The sequence below is a fragment of the Myotis lucifugus genome, unplaced genomic scaffold (assembly GCF_000147115.1).
Source record: "Myotis lucifugus unplaced genomic scaffold, Myoluc2.0 scaffold_0, whole genome shotgun sequence".
NCBI classification, from domain to species: Eukaryota; Metazoa; Chordata; class Mammalia; order Chiroptera; family Vespertilionidae; genus Myotis; species Myotis lucifugus.
In genome coordinates this window covers 46,119,973-46,132,817 of record NW_005871048.1, presented here as the reverse complement: position 1 = coordinate 46,132,817, position 12,845 = coordinate 46,119,973, and the positions used below count along the sequence as shown (strand labels likewise).

Here is a 12,845-nt window from a genome sequence, read left to right as displayed (position 1 = left end):
AGGTTGGGATGGAAACCCAGGATGTTGGGTTGAGGAATTTGCTCCTCTGGGGGAGTGATTTCTCTACTTGCGCTTTGGAATGCCATCCCGAGAGTAGAATGTAGTAAGTGTCTAGTTCCACTAGGGCAGCGGTTCTCAACCTGTGGGTCTCGACCCCTTTGGGGGTCGAACGACCCTTTCACAGGGGTCGCCTAAGACCATCAGAAAACACATATAATTACATATTGTTTTTGTGATTAATCACTATGCTTTAATTATGTTCAATTTGTAACAATGAAAATACATCCTGCATATCAGATATTTACATTACAATTCATAACAGTAGCAAAATTACAGTTATGAAGTAGCAACGAAAATAATTTTATGGTTGGGGGTCACCACAACATGAGGAACTGTATTAAAGGGTTGTGGCATTAGGAAGGTTGAGAACCACTGCACTAGGGCTACTAGTTGCTTCGCTTCCGTTCGAGCCATGTCCTTCTCCCTATGCATTTATTGAGCTCCAGCTGTTTATTAAATACTGCTGGGTGGTGGGGAGTCAAAGTAAAATAGGAAACTGGTCTTCTCAAAGTTTATCCATTGAGAGAGACAAAAACTACTAAATTCAGTAAAAGTGGTAATTGGTATGCATTGGGTATTGTGCTAAGGACAAGGTATCCAACCGTACAAGGTATCCAGATCACAAGGTCCCTGTGTGTTGTGCCTGCCAGAATAATGGCTTTAGTTTTTAATGTTTCTGTGTGTACCCTGTTTCCTTGAAGAAGTTTTCTTCTGTCATGACCAAAGCTGACTCTTCCCTGGGAATTAATTTTGTGTATTCCCAAGCCTTAGTCTTTTTTTTGCTGTACTTTAACACAGGAGAAAACAACTACCTATTTCATTCCACTAATCATTAATTTAGTGCACAATTCTGGAAAATCTAGTGTGCCAGCCATTGTATCAAATGTTAGGAATAAAAAGATGAACATGACATGATCCCTGCTTTTAAAGAATTTTCTGTCAAGAGGGAGACATGCAAATAACTGCAATCATGGAACCATTTCCTGATCAATTAGGTGTCAGGTGCTTTAGTTACATGAACTCATTCAACATTTTCAAACAGTTCTCTGAAATAGGTCTTATCATTATATCCATTTTACAGATGAAGAAATTGAATGAAAAAAAGAGATTAATATGTTGCTGAAGATCATACAGTAAAAATGACAGTCTCCTCTTGAGCCTAGGTCTATATTCCAAAGACTGTGCTAATATTAGAAGAAATTGGGGAACATTTTCAAAATATGATATTTGAGCTGAGTCTTTAAAGGACAAACAAAAGTTAGCCAAGGAAAGTTTGGGACTTCAAAGGGAACGGTACTAATAACGCCAAGATACAAAGATGTTTAAGGAAGAAAAAGAAGCTTGGTATAGCCGAGGAATAAGTAGGTAAGGTAAATAGGGACTTATTGTGAAGGAGCTAAAGGCATTTTTAAGGGCTTAGGGCCTTAAAATATAAATATTCGTGAGAGGGTTGACTGATGATAGGATTATTTTAATAACTCTTCTTTGCAGAAACGGACCCGTAAAACAATGCGGTTTAGCAGTTGATATCTAGCTCGGATTTAAAGTTCAGTCAACCAGGAGACGACTTTTCCCCGAAGTCGGGGCAACCCGGACCTACGATTCCTATGGTTCCAGATCCCGCTGATTCCTGGCTCCCCGCCCTCTCTACTGCGCAAGCGCACACTGCTGAGTTAGCCAACCGGCGCCTTTGGTTTCGAAGAGAAAGCCCCGCCCCTTTCTTCCCTCCGCTGTCCAATCGCCTCCCTGCTTGGCCTTCTCCACGCGCCGTGGGAGTGTGACGCAGTATTCGCGCGTCCACATCGCGTGGAGCGGCGACGCCGAACATGGCGCGTTCCTAGAAGCGGCTTTCGGCATCAGTAGGCGGCGGCGTGGGGACTGGGAGCGTGGGGTGCCGGACCAACCGACGCCGCTTCGTGCTGGGAAGTGAAAGCGGGAGAGCCGGGCTGTTCCGGACCGAACCAACCGGTGAGGCTCCCGCCCGAGGCCCCCAGAACGCTGAGTAGAAGGAAGGAGTGGGCTGGGCAGCGGAGACCCAGGCGGACCGCGGGGCTACCGGGAGAGGAGGGGTAGCCTGGCGCGGCGAGGGCCTGCGGGCTTGGTTCTTTGCGTAACCCTGGGAACCCGTGGGAGCTCGGGGCTGTGCCAGTCGGACCGGAGCGGGAAGCATGGTCACGGAGGAATCGGGGTGCAGGAAGGCAGGCACTGGGTGCCCAGAAAGGAGAGCGTGGGGTGCCCATTGTGGCTGCGGTTGCGGGCCAGGGTGGTGCATTTGCCCTTGAGGGATAGAGACCCTGGTCGTCTTTAGTATAAAACCACTACTGCTAATAGCAATGCTGGGAAAGCTTTAATTAGACCCTTGCTACCCTTTAATGAACAAGTGAAGGAAGTTTGCACATTTTCGGAGAGGACCTGCTTGCTGAGGTATGGCCGCCAGTGCTCAAGCCCAGCGATTTCGGCAGCTTTATATTTGGGGGTCTTGGTGATTCAGCAAATCTATTTGAGGCCCATTGCATTTATTTATTTTTTTTTTTATGACATGGTGATTGAGGGAAGTAGTATTTCAGAATGACTTGACCAAATAGCAAGGACTGGTGAGTTGTTTGCTAGTGCCAAGATTGCCGTTTGACATATTCTCTCCCCACCCCAGCTTAAAGGAGCTCAGTTGTAGTGCGCTAGAGTCCTTGAAATTTGGTTATTCTTCAGAAGGGAGTAAGGAAGAGCGTTTTACAGCCATGCTTTTTTTTTTCTTGGATAAGGGAGGTCACTCCTCCATTTTCACATTATTTCAAACCTCTGTTCAGTACAGAGGTTTCAAGTTAAGGACAGAGTGACTACAATGGAAGATATTCATTGCACGATATCTTTTCTTACATCTTTAGTCACTGAGGAAGATTTTTGTGAAATTACAATGAAAATCTCTCCTTACTGATTGTGATAGGATTGTGGAATCCTTCCCTCCACCCCCCCCCCCCCCCAACCTAGCACAGGGAATAGTAGAAACAGTTTAATTATAGCAATGCATTGTGGCAATATGTTACAGCTCTAGGGCAGCTGGCCTGCCCTGTCCTAATTAGACTTCCTATAGCAGAAGAGAATTCTCACCAAAACCGATTTAGTTATGGTAATACGATTAGAGGTTCTAAGCAAATATGTGAAGATTATTTTATAATTAATGTAAAAATCCTTAGATTATGTGATACGTATATTGAATGGGTATGCATTCAGATTAAACCAGAATCCAAAGAATGCTTGTAGGATGAGATGCTAAAGAGTCTTCCAGAGATAAACACACATATTTTTTCCATAAATAAAAATATTCATATTTTGATAGATAATGTTTGATTAGATAGATTTTTAACCTTTGAGTTTTGTGTATGTATGTATATGTGTGTGTCTTTGTATTTATCTTGGGCTTCTCTTAATTTCTTGTTATTGCTGGCAATATTATTCATTCTTTTCTTTTTCTATCTGCACCAGATGGGGATTGTCAGTTAATATCAGGTGTTTCAGGGAATAGCAAGACACACTTAGTGCAGGTGTGAGTCTGAAGTGTCTTTGTTTGGTTTTGTAATATCAGGCTGATTACAGATAAGCTCACAATTACAAGATTTGTAGAGTTCGAGCTGGATCAGTGTTCTCCACTCTTGCTACTCAACGTGTGGTATATGGCCTCACCTGAGAATTTGTTAGAAATGCACTATCTCGCCCTAGCCGGTTTGGTTCAGTTGATAGAGCCTCGGCCTGTGGACTGAAGGGTCCCAGGTTGGATTCCGGTCAAGGGCACATGCCTGGGTTGCTGGCTAGGTCCCTGGTAGGGGGCATGGAGGAGGCAGCAGATCAATGACTCTCATCATTGATGTTTCTCTCTATCTCTCTCCTTCTCCCTTCCTCTCTAAAAGCAATAAAAATATATTTTTAAAAAAAGAAATGCACAATCTCAGCCTTAATCCCAGATTTACTAAATCAGAATCTGCATTTTAACAAGTGCTCCACATGATATGACACACTAGTTTGGTAAAGAAGACTGAGGTTATGCACAAACCTGCATTAAAATTATAGCATCATTTATTTTGATTTGAGGTGATCTTTTGCTGATTACTGAGTCTCATGTATCTCATTGAAGAAACTAAGGCCTAGCAAGGGTAAGTGACTTGCATAAGGTCACACATATCTAGATTTAAAACCCAGGTTCTGACTCATTCCAGTGCTTTTTGTTTGACAGATTATTAAAACTGAACCAAAGCATTCATGAATGACAGCAGGGTATACACTCAACAGCGAACATTTATTGAGTAATGGGCAGGCAGTCCAGTAATCCTGTGTGTCTCTAATAACTACTTGGGTTTCCTTTGGTGGCTATTAACCCACCATCTCCTTTCTTCCTTACTCTTTCCTGGATAATGTTGCTTTCTACTTCACAGAGGAAATGAAAGACATTGGTGGGAACTTCATTGCTTTTTTCCTGTTTCATCCTCAAATGTGTCTATCTCTACCTGTCCATCTTTAATTGTGCTCTTAGGTTTTTCTCAGTGACAGTGTTTCCTCAGTGTATCAGTTTGCTAGGGCTGCCATAACAAAATACTTTGGATTGGGTGACTTAAACAACAGGAATTTATTTTCTTACAGTTTGGGAGCCTGGAAGTCTAAGATAAAGATTCCAGTGGGATTGGTTTCCTCTGAGGCCTCTCTCCTTGATTCACAATGGCAACCCTCTTTCTGCCTCTTTACCTGATCATACCTTCGTGCACTGGAACCTCTGGTATCTTTTATTTTAATGAGGATAATGGCCTGATTTTAACTTAATCACTTCTTCAAAAACCTTATCTCTAATTTTGAAGATACTGGGATGAGGGCTCCAACATATCAATTTTGGGGGAACATAATCCATAACACTTGGTTAATCCCTTTTTTTGCTGTGGGTTGGCACTAACTTATCAGGATTTAAACACACTCATCTCAAATTCTCACTCTAGATTCATCTTCAGTTTCATCTGTAATTATTTCTTTACGTTTCTTGAAAGTTGCCTATATTCATTTTTTCCACCTCCTTATTACTTTTTTCCTTCCATATATTGAAGTCTGGTAATCCACTTCAGTCACTGAATTTAATGGGGGTGATGGTTACCATTGATCTCTTTATTTTGAAATGTACTGGAATCTTTTAAATCATATGACATTTTGACTAGCTATTATGTTTCTGCAACACTATGATCTGTGGACTGAAGGGTCCTGGGTTCGATTCCTAACAAGGGGACATGCCTGGGTCACAGCTCAATCCCCAGTAGGAGGGATGGTATGTAATTGTGGGGACATTACTGGACATGCAGCCTATACATGTTTTAATGAATTAATTTTTATGAGTGCAGTGACTCCTGAGGCTAAACTCTCAAAACAATGAGATTCTTCTAAGACAGAACAAGGCCAGTAATTGGAAACTACCAGTCAAAGATGTGTATATTTGGACAGGATCTAGTTGATGTCAATATGTTTTCTGCCTGCTATTCTTTTTTTTTAACATATATTTTTATTGATTTCAGAGAGGGAGAGAGAGAAACATCAATGATGAGAATCATTGATTGGCTGCCTTCTGCACACACACCACTGGGGATCGAGCCTGCAACCCAGGCATGTGCCCTTGACTGGAATCGAACCTGGGATCCTTCAGTCTGTAGGCCGATGCTCTATCCACTGAACCAAACCTGCTAGGACCTCCTATTCTTTTTAAAAAATATATTTTTATTGATTTCAGAGAGGAAGGGAGGGAGACAGAAATAAAAACATCAATGATCAGAGAGAATCATTGATTGGCTGCCTCCTGTACACCCCCCACTGGGGATAGAGACTGCAACCAGGACATGTGCCCTGGCTGGGAATTGACCTCCTGGTTCATAGGTCAATGTTCAAGCACTGAGCCACACCATCTGGGACCCCCTAATCTTCTTCTTTTTTTTTTTTTAAATTAAATCTTTATTGTTCAGATTATTACAGTTATTCCTCTTTTTTCCCCCCATAGCTTCCCTCCACCCGGTTCCCACCCCACCCTCTACCCTTATCCTCCCACTGTCCTCATCCATAGGTATACGATTTTTTTTTCCAGTCTCTTCCCCACCCCCTACACGTCTTTCCCCCTGAGAACTGTCAGTCCACTCCCTTTCTGTGCCCCTGATTCTATTCTATTCACCAGTTTATTCTGTTCATCAGATTATTTATTCACTGGATTTTTATTTATTTTTTTTTTCTGTGTATGAAAGCATGTGTGTTTATTTATTTTTTTTAATTAAATCTTTATTGTTCAGATTATTACATTTGTTCCTCTTTTTTTCCCCCTATAACTCCCCTCCTTCCAGCTCCCACCCCACCCTCCGCCCTCACTCCCCACCCACTGTCCTCATCCATAGGTGCACGATTTTTGTCCAGTCTCTTCCCGCATCTCCCACACCCCTCCCCCCCCAAGAATAGTCAGTCCATTCCCTTTCTATGTCCCTGATTCTATTATAATCAACAGTTCATTCTGTTCCTCAGATTATTTATTCACTTGATTCTTAGATTCATTTGTTGATAGATTCATATTTGTTGTTCATAAGTTGTATCTTTACCTTTTTCTTCTTCTTCCTCTTCTTAAAGGATACCTTTCAGCATTTCATATAATACTGGTTTGGTGGTGATGAACTCCTTTAGCTTTTCCTTATCTGTGAAGCTCTTTATCTGACCTTCAATTCTGAATGATAGCTTTGCTGGGTAAAGTAATCTTGGTTGTAGGTTCTTGGCATTCATCACTTTGAATATTTCTTGCCACTCTCTTCTGGCCTGCAAAGTTTCTGTTGAGAAATCAGCTGACAGTCGTATGGGTACTCCCTTATAGGTAACTGAGTTTCTTTCTCTTGCTGCTTTTAAGATTCTCTCTTTGTCTTTTGCTCTTGGCATTTTAATGATGATGTGTCTTGGTGTGGTCCTCTTTGGATTCCTTTTGTTTGGGGTTCTCTGCGCTTCCTGGACCTGTAAGTCTATTTCTTTCACCAGGTGGGGGAAGTTTTCTGTCATTATTTCTTCAAATAGGTTTTCAATATCTTGCTCTCTCTCATCTTCTGGTACCCCTATAATTCTGATGTTGGTACGCTTGAAGCTGTCCCAGAGGCTCCTTACACTATCTTCGTATTTTGGGGTTCTTTTTTCATTTTGCTTTTCCGGTTGGGTGTTTTTTGCTTCTTCGTATTTCAAATCTTTGACTTGATTCTTGCGCTCCTCTGGTCTGCTGTTGGGAGTCTGTATAATATTCTTTATTTCAGTCCGTGTATGCTTAATTTCTAGTTGGTTCTTTATCACAGCATCGAGGGTCTCATTAGATTTCTTGTAGATCTCAATAAGTTTATCGGCGGCTTCTAGACAGTTCTTGAGAGACCTTAAAAGTGTGGTTCTGAACTCAATATCCTCCCTTGATAGTTTTGTCCTGTTTTTTTGTCTCCGCATTTTTTATGCTTTCTTGGTGCACCCCCTAGTGGTCTTTGTGCGCAGTCTTGTTGTAGTTAAGCCTTGATTGTTGTAGTTAATACTAGAGGGATTTGACCTCCAGGCTGGCTGTGAGAATCAGCTGTGTCTGCAGTGGGAAAACTTCTGTCTTCTGGAGAGGTGCTAATCTAGCCTTTGCCTGAGGCTATCCAGCAAATGGCTCTGCGCAGAGCTTGGGCGGGGCGGGTCGCAGGGGATCAACAGGGCGGGCGGAGGGAGCAGTTATGGCTGCTCTCAGTCCCGTTCCCAGAGGCTCTGCTTCTCAGAATCCCAGCAACCGCTGCAAACCTCGGAGAGAAAGCTGCCCTCACGTTCCGACCGATGCCAGACAATCCTGCTTCTCCCGTTTGAGTCTGAGTCCCTAGAGACTCGCCCGGATCTGGAGCTCAGAGTCTGAGACTCCCTCCTGATTGAAAACGACAACCGCGCCCTCAGCCACCAGCCCGCTCCACGCGCACCTCCGTACCTTTGTATTTTCCACACTGCGCCTCCTCTGAGCCTTGATATGCTGTTCTCTTTCCTTCTAGTTGAAGAATCTCTCCTCAGCCAGCCTTCCAGTGGTTCTGAGTGATGTCCGTTCCGTCTTTTAGTTGTATTTTTGAAGTGGTTGTTCGAGGCAGCAAACTCCGGTGTTTACCTATGCCGCCATCTTGGTCTATTCACTTGATTTTTAGATTCACTTGTTGATAGATATATATCTGTTGTTCATAATTTTTATCTTTACCTTTTTCTTCTTCTTCCTCTTCTTAAAGGATACCTTTCAGCATTTCATATAATACTGGTTTGGTGGTGATGAACTCCTTTAGCCTTTTCTTATCTGTGAAGCTCTTTATCTGACCTTCAATTCTGAATGATAGCTTTGCTGGGTAAAGTAATCTTGGTTGTAGGTTCTTGCTATTCATCACTTTGAATATTTCTTGCCACTCCCTTCTGGCCTGCATAGTTTCTGTTGAGAAGTCAGCTGACAGTCGTATGGGTACTCCCTTGTAGGTAACTGACTTTTTTTCTCTTGCTGATTTTAAGATTCTCTCTTTGTCTTTTGCTCTTGGCATTTTAATTATGATGTGTCTTGGTGTGGTCCTCTTTAGATTCCTTTTGTTTGGGGTTCTCTGCACTTCCTGGACTTGTAAGTCTATTTCTTTCATCAGGTAGGGGAAGTTTTCTGTCATTATTTCTTCAAATAGGTTTTCAATATCTTGCTCTCTCTCTTCTTCTGGCACCCCCATAATTTGGATGTTGGTACGCTTGAAGCTGTCCCAGAGGCTCCTTACACTATCTTCATATTTTTGGATTCTTTTTTCTTTTTGCTTTTCTGGTTGGGTATTTTTTGCTTCTTCGTATTTCAAATCTTTGACTTGATTCTTGGGATCCTCTTGTCTGCTGTTGGGTCTCTGTATATTATTCTTTATTTCAGTCAGTGTATGCTTAATTTCTAGTTGGTCCTTTTTCATATCCTCGAGGGTCTCACTAAATTTATTGGCGGTTTCTTGAAAATTCTTGAAAAACATTATAACCGTGGTTTTGAACTCTATATCCAGTAGTTTGCTTTCCTCCATTTCTGTCATTTGTGACCTGTTTCTTTGTCTCCACATTTTTTATGCTTCCCTGTGTTGATAGAGTAGCTTTGTGTGCTAGGTGTCCTATAGGGCCCAGTGGCTCAGCCTCCCTAATTACCTGAGGTGGACACTCTTGGTGCACCCCTTTGTGGGCTGTGTGCACAGTCTTGTAGTTAAGCCTTGATTGTTGTTGGTATCACTGGGAGGAATTGACCTCCAGGCCAATTGGCTGTAAGAATCAGCTGTGTCTACAGTGGGAGAACTTCTGTGCTGAAGACACCCTTCTGGGGCAAGACTTGCTTCAGTGGGGCTTTGGTGCTCACTGAGTCTGCCCCCTGAGTGTGTCCCTTATGGATTTGAGGAGTTGTAATCTGGATGGTCCCACTCTGACCAGTGGGTACACTGGCTCTTGGATCTCTAAGGAGGTGCTAATTTAGCCTCTGCCTGAGGCTACCCAGCAGGAGCTATGGAGCGATCTGGAGATTCCTCTTCCTTGTTTGGGGTTTGGAGGTGCCCAGATGAGGCCCAGCTGTGAAGCAATGCAAGCTGCTGTGGGACCTTGAGCCTTCTTTTGGATGTTCTGTGTCTGCCTGGCCCAGCTGCAGTTTGTTAGGCAATTTTAGATCTCAAAGGGCCAGCCCATTCATATGCAAAAGCCTCTGCTTGCAGCTTGGGTGGGGCGGGGTCTCAGGGAATCAACTTGGTGGAGCAAACAGCTATGGCTGATCCTCAGTCCTGCCCTAGGAGGTCCCGGGGTCTCAGTGTCCCGCAGTAATGGCTGCAAGCACCTCTGAGAGAAAACCGCCCTCGAGTTCTGACTAATGCCAGACAGTCTAGTTTCCCCCCGTATGAGTCTGGATGCCCAGAGACTCGCCCGGAACTGGAGTTCAGAGCAGTTGGGGGCTTGTGCTTCCCTCCCGATTCAAAAAGACACCAGTGTCCTCCATTGCCAGCCTCTTTCCGCGTCCTCCATTGCCAGCCCCTTGAGCCTCTGTACCTCTGCACTTTACTTCCGCACCTCCTCTGAGTCTCAGTGTGCTTTTCTCTTTCCTTCTAGTTGTAGAATTTCCACTCAGCCAGCCTTCCTGTGGTTCTGGATGATGTCCGTTCTCTCCTTTAGTTGTATTTTTGAAGTGGTTGTGCGAGGCAGCAATTTCCGGTGTTTACCTATGCCGCCATCTTGGTTTCTCTCCCCCCTAATCTTCTTTTTGTAGAGTTGGGCTGTGGATCACGAGTTGACTTGCAGGAATTTAACTATGGTTGAAAAAAAAAATGACATCTTCCTCTAATCCCTCTGCTCTACTAGAAGTAGTATGTGGTAAATATTAACATTGCTTATACATTTTACTAAAAGACTACTTGTCAAGTTTTTATTTGTCCAATACCTGTTCTTTCCTGGAGGAAAATTGGAGCTCTTTTAAGTTATTAATGTCCATATTCTCAATGGCTTGTATTTGGCCATATTTATCCTTCTCTTAAAGTGGAATACTGCACTTCTTTTCTCATCAGGCGATTTCATCTTTTTCCTCATATTACTCTGCCTGTTCTTTTTTTAAAAAAATACATTTTATTGATTTTTTTACAGAGAGGAAGGGGGAGGGATAGAGAGTTAGAAACATCGATCAGCTGGCCTCCTGCACACCCCCTACTGGGGATGTGCCTGCAACCAAGATACATTCCCTTGACCGGAATCAAACCTGGGACCCTCCAGTCCGCAGGCCAACGCTCTATCCACTGAGCCAAACCGGTTAGGGCTACTCTGCCTGTTCTTATTCCATTTTCTCAGTCTTCTTTATGCTAAAACATTGCTTACGTTATCACATTTTCTTAAATTCTGTTATAATTAGTTTGTGTAAAGCTCAAAACACATTCAGGTCTTCAGCTCACTTTGTCTTTTTATAGAGAGTACTTTTAATGATTCAGTATTTAACTACAGAAGTAGAGACAGTGCTGTAAGGAAGTTTTTTGCTTGTCATGTTTTGCCTTATGGTGAGGTTTTCATTTTCATATTTTTAATCCCGTATTTTTTGTATTAATTTATTCTTAGGTTCCCATTTGTTTCTTTTCCAAAGAAGCTATTTCACAGCATTTATTGACCTAACTTATTAAACCCTGAAAACCCTTGCTATATTTCTAGATGGTTGTCCTGGCCAACTGGTCACTAAGAATTCCATTGTCCTCCTCTTTCCCTGCCCTTGAAGGGAAAAGGATGCTTGGAATATACTCTTTGGGGTGTAGCACTTACTTCTTACCATCAGGTGGCACTGCAGATTACTCACTTTATTTTTACATTCTTAGGAATGGTAGGTAGATCTAGTAGTGTGTTATCTGGTAAAGAAACAAGTTGATGTGGAACTGTCATGGAGAAGACTTAGAAATGAAGTTAAACTAGGCTGTATACTTGAAACTAATACAAAATAATATTGATAAGAAAAAATAAAAATGGATCACTAAAACAAAAAAAGATGAAATTTAAGACAGTCTAACAAATACAAACTTATTTCCCTTTAATTTTTTTTTTATTTTTTATTTTTTTTAAATATATTTTATTGATTTTTTACAGAGAGGAAGGGAGAAAGATAGAGAGTTAGAAACATCGATGAGAGAGAAACATCGATCAGCTGCCTCCCGCACATCTCCTACTGGGGAAGTGCCCGCAACCCAGGTACATGCCCTTGACCGGAATCGAACCTGGGACCTTTCAGTCCACAGGCCGACGCTCTATCCACTGAGCCAAACCGGTTTCGGCTTATTTCCCTTTAATGTAATGGAAATGAATATAATATGTGAAGCTTAAAGGAAAGTAATCAATAAATTAGAACATTTTGTTTGGTTTTATTTTTCTCAAACTTAAATATTTTAAACTACTGTTTTTATAAACACCAAATAATAGAATATTAAGTGCTTCTTAGAGATGACTGAGTTAAAACTGCTGTTTGATTACAAGATTGAGTTCCCTGAGTGAGGAAATTGTTTTTTGGTAAACATTGTTATCACAAATTTAGATAATCTGGCAGAACTGTTGCTTATCAATTCTTGTTACTGAAGATCAAGTTTGTAAGCCTTTTCTCCTGAACTTTTATGATGAGAGTGTGGTTAGTGACTACATTATCTACTTAAATGTGCTATATTTAGTATACTAGAGGCCCAGTGCACAAAAATTTGTGCACTGGTGGGGGTGGGGGCGGTCCCTCAGCCCGGCCTATGCCCTCTTGCAATCTGGGACCCCTCGGAGGATGTCCACCTGCTGGCTTAGGCCCGCTTCCTGGGGGATTGGGCCCAAGCTGGCAGTCAGACATTCCTCTGGCAGCCCGGCAGCTCTCGTGGGGTGTCCACTTACCAGCATGGAGCAGAACAAAGCTGTAGTCGGACAGCTCCTGCATTGAGCATCTGCCCCCTGGTCGTCAGTATGTGTCATAGTGACCAGTCATTCCCAGTCATTCTGCTGTTAGGGTCAATTTGCATTTTGCCCTTTTATTATATAGGATAGAGGCCTCGTGTACGGGTGGGGGCTGGCTGATTTGCCCTGAAGGGTGTCCCGGATCAGGCTTGGGTGCCTGGCCAGCCTGGGTGAGGGGCTGATGGGTGTTTGCAGGCTGGTCACACCCCCTTCAGGGTGGGGGTCCCCACTGGGGTGCCTGGCCAGCCTGGGTAAGGGGCTGATGGCTGTTTTCAGGCTGGCCACACCCCCTTTAGGGTGGGGGGTTCCCCACTGGGGTG

The 12,845-nt window shown here is 43.0% G+C and overlaps 1 protein-coding gene across 6 annotated transcripts in view; it reads left to right on the top strand.

Annotated features, from left to right (window-relative positions):
* The first annotated feature begins 1,867 nt into the window (after positions 1 to 1,867).
* Positions 1,868 to 12,845, top strand: part of IPO11 (importin 11) — a 127,129-nt gene continuing 116,151 nt past the window's right edge. For all 6 annotated transcript variants that reach the window (XM_023751546.1, XM_023751532.1, XM_023751540.1 and 3 more), the window contains exon 1: positions 1,868 to 2,028. The gene's annotated coding sequence lies outside the window, so the exon portion shown is untranslated. The remainder of the gene's footprint in view (positions 2,029 to 12,845) is intronic.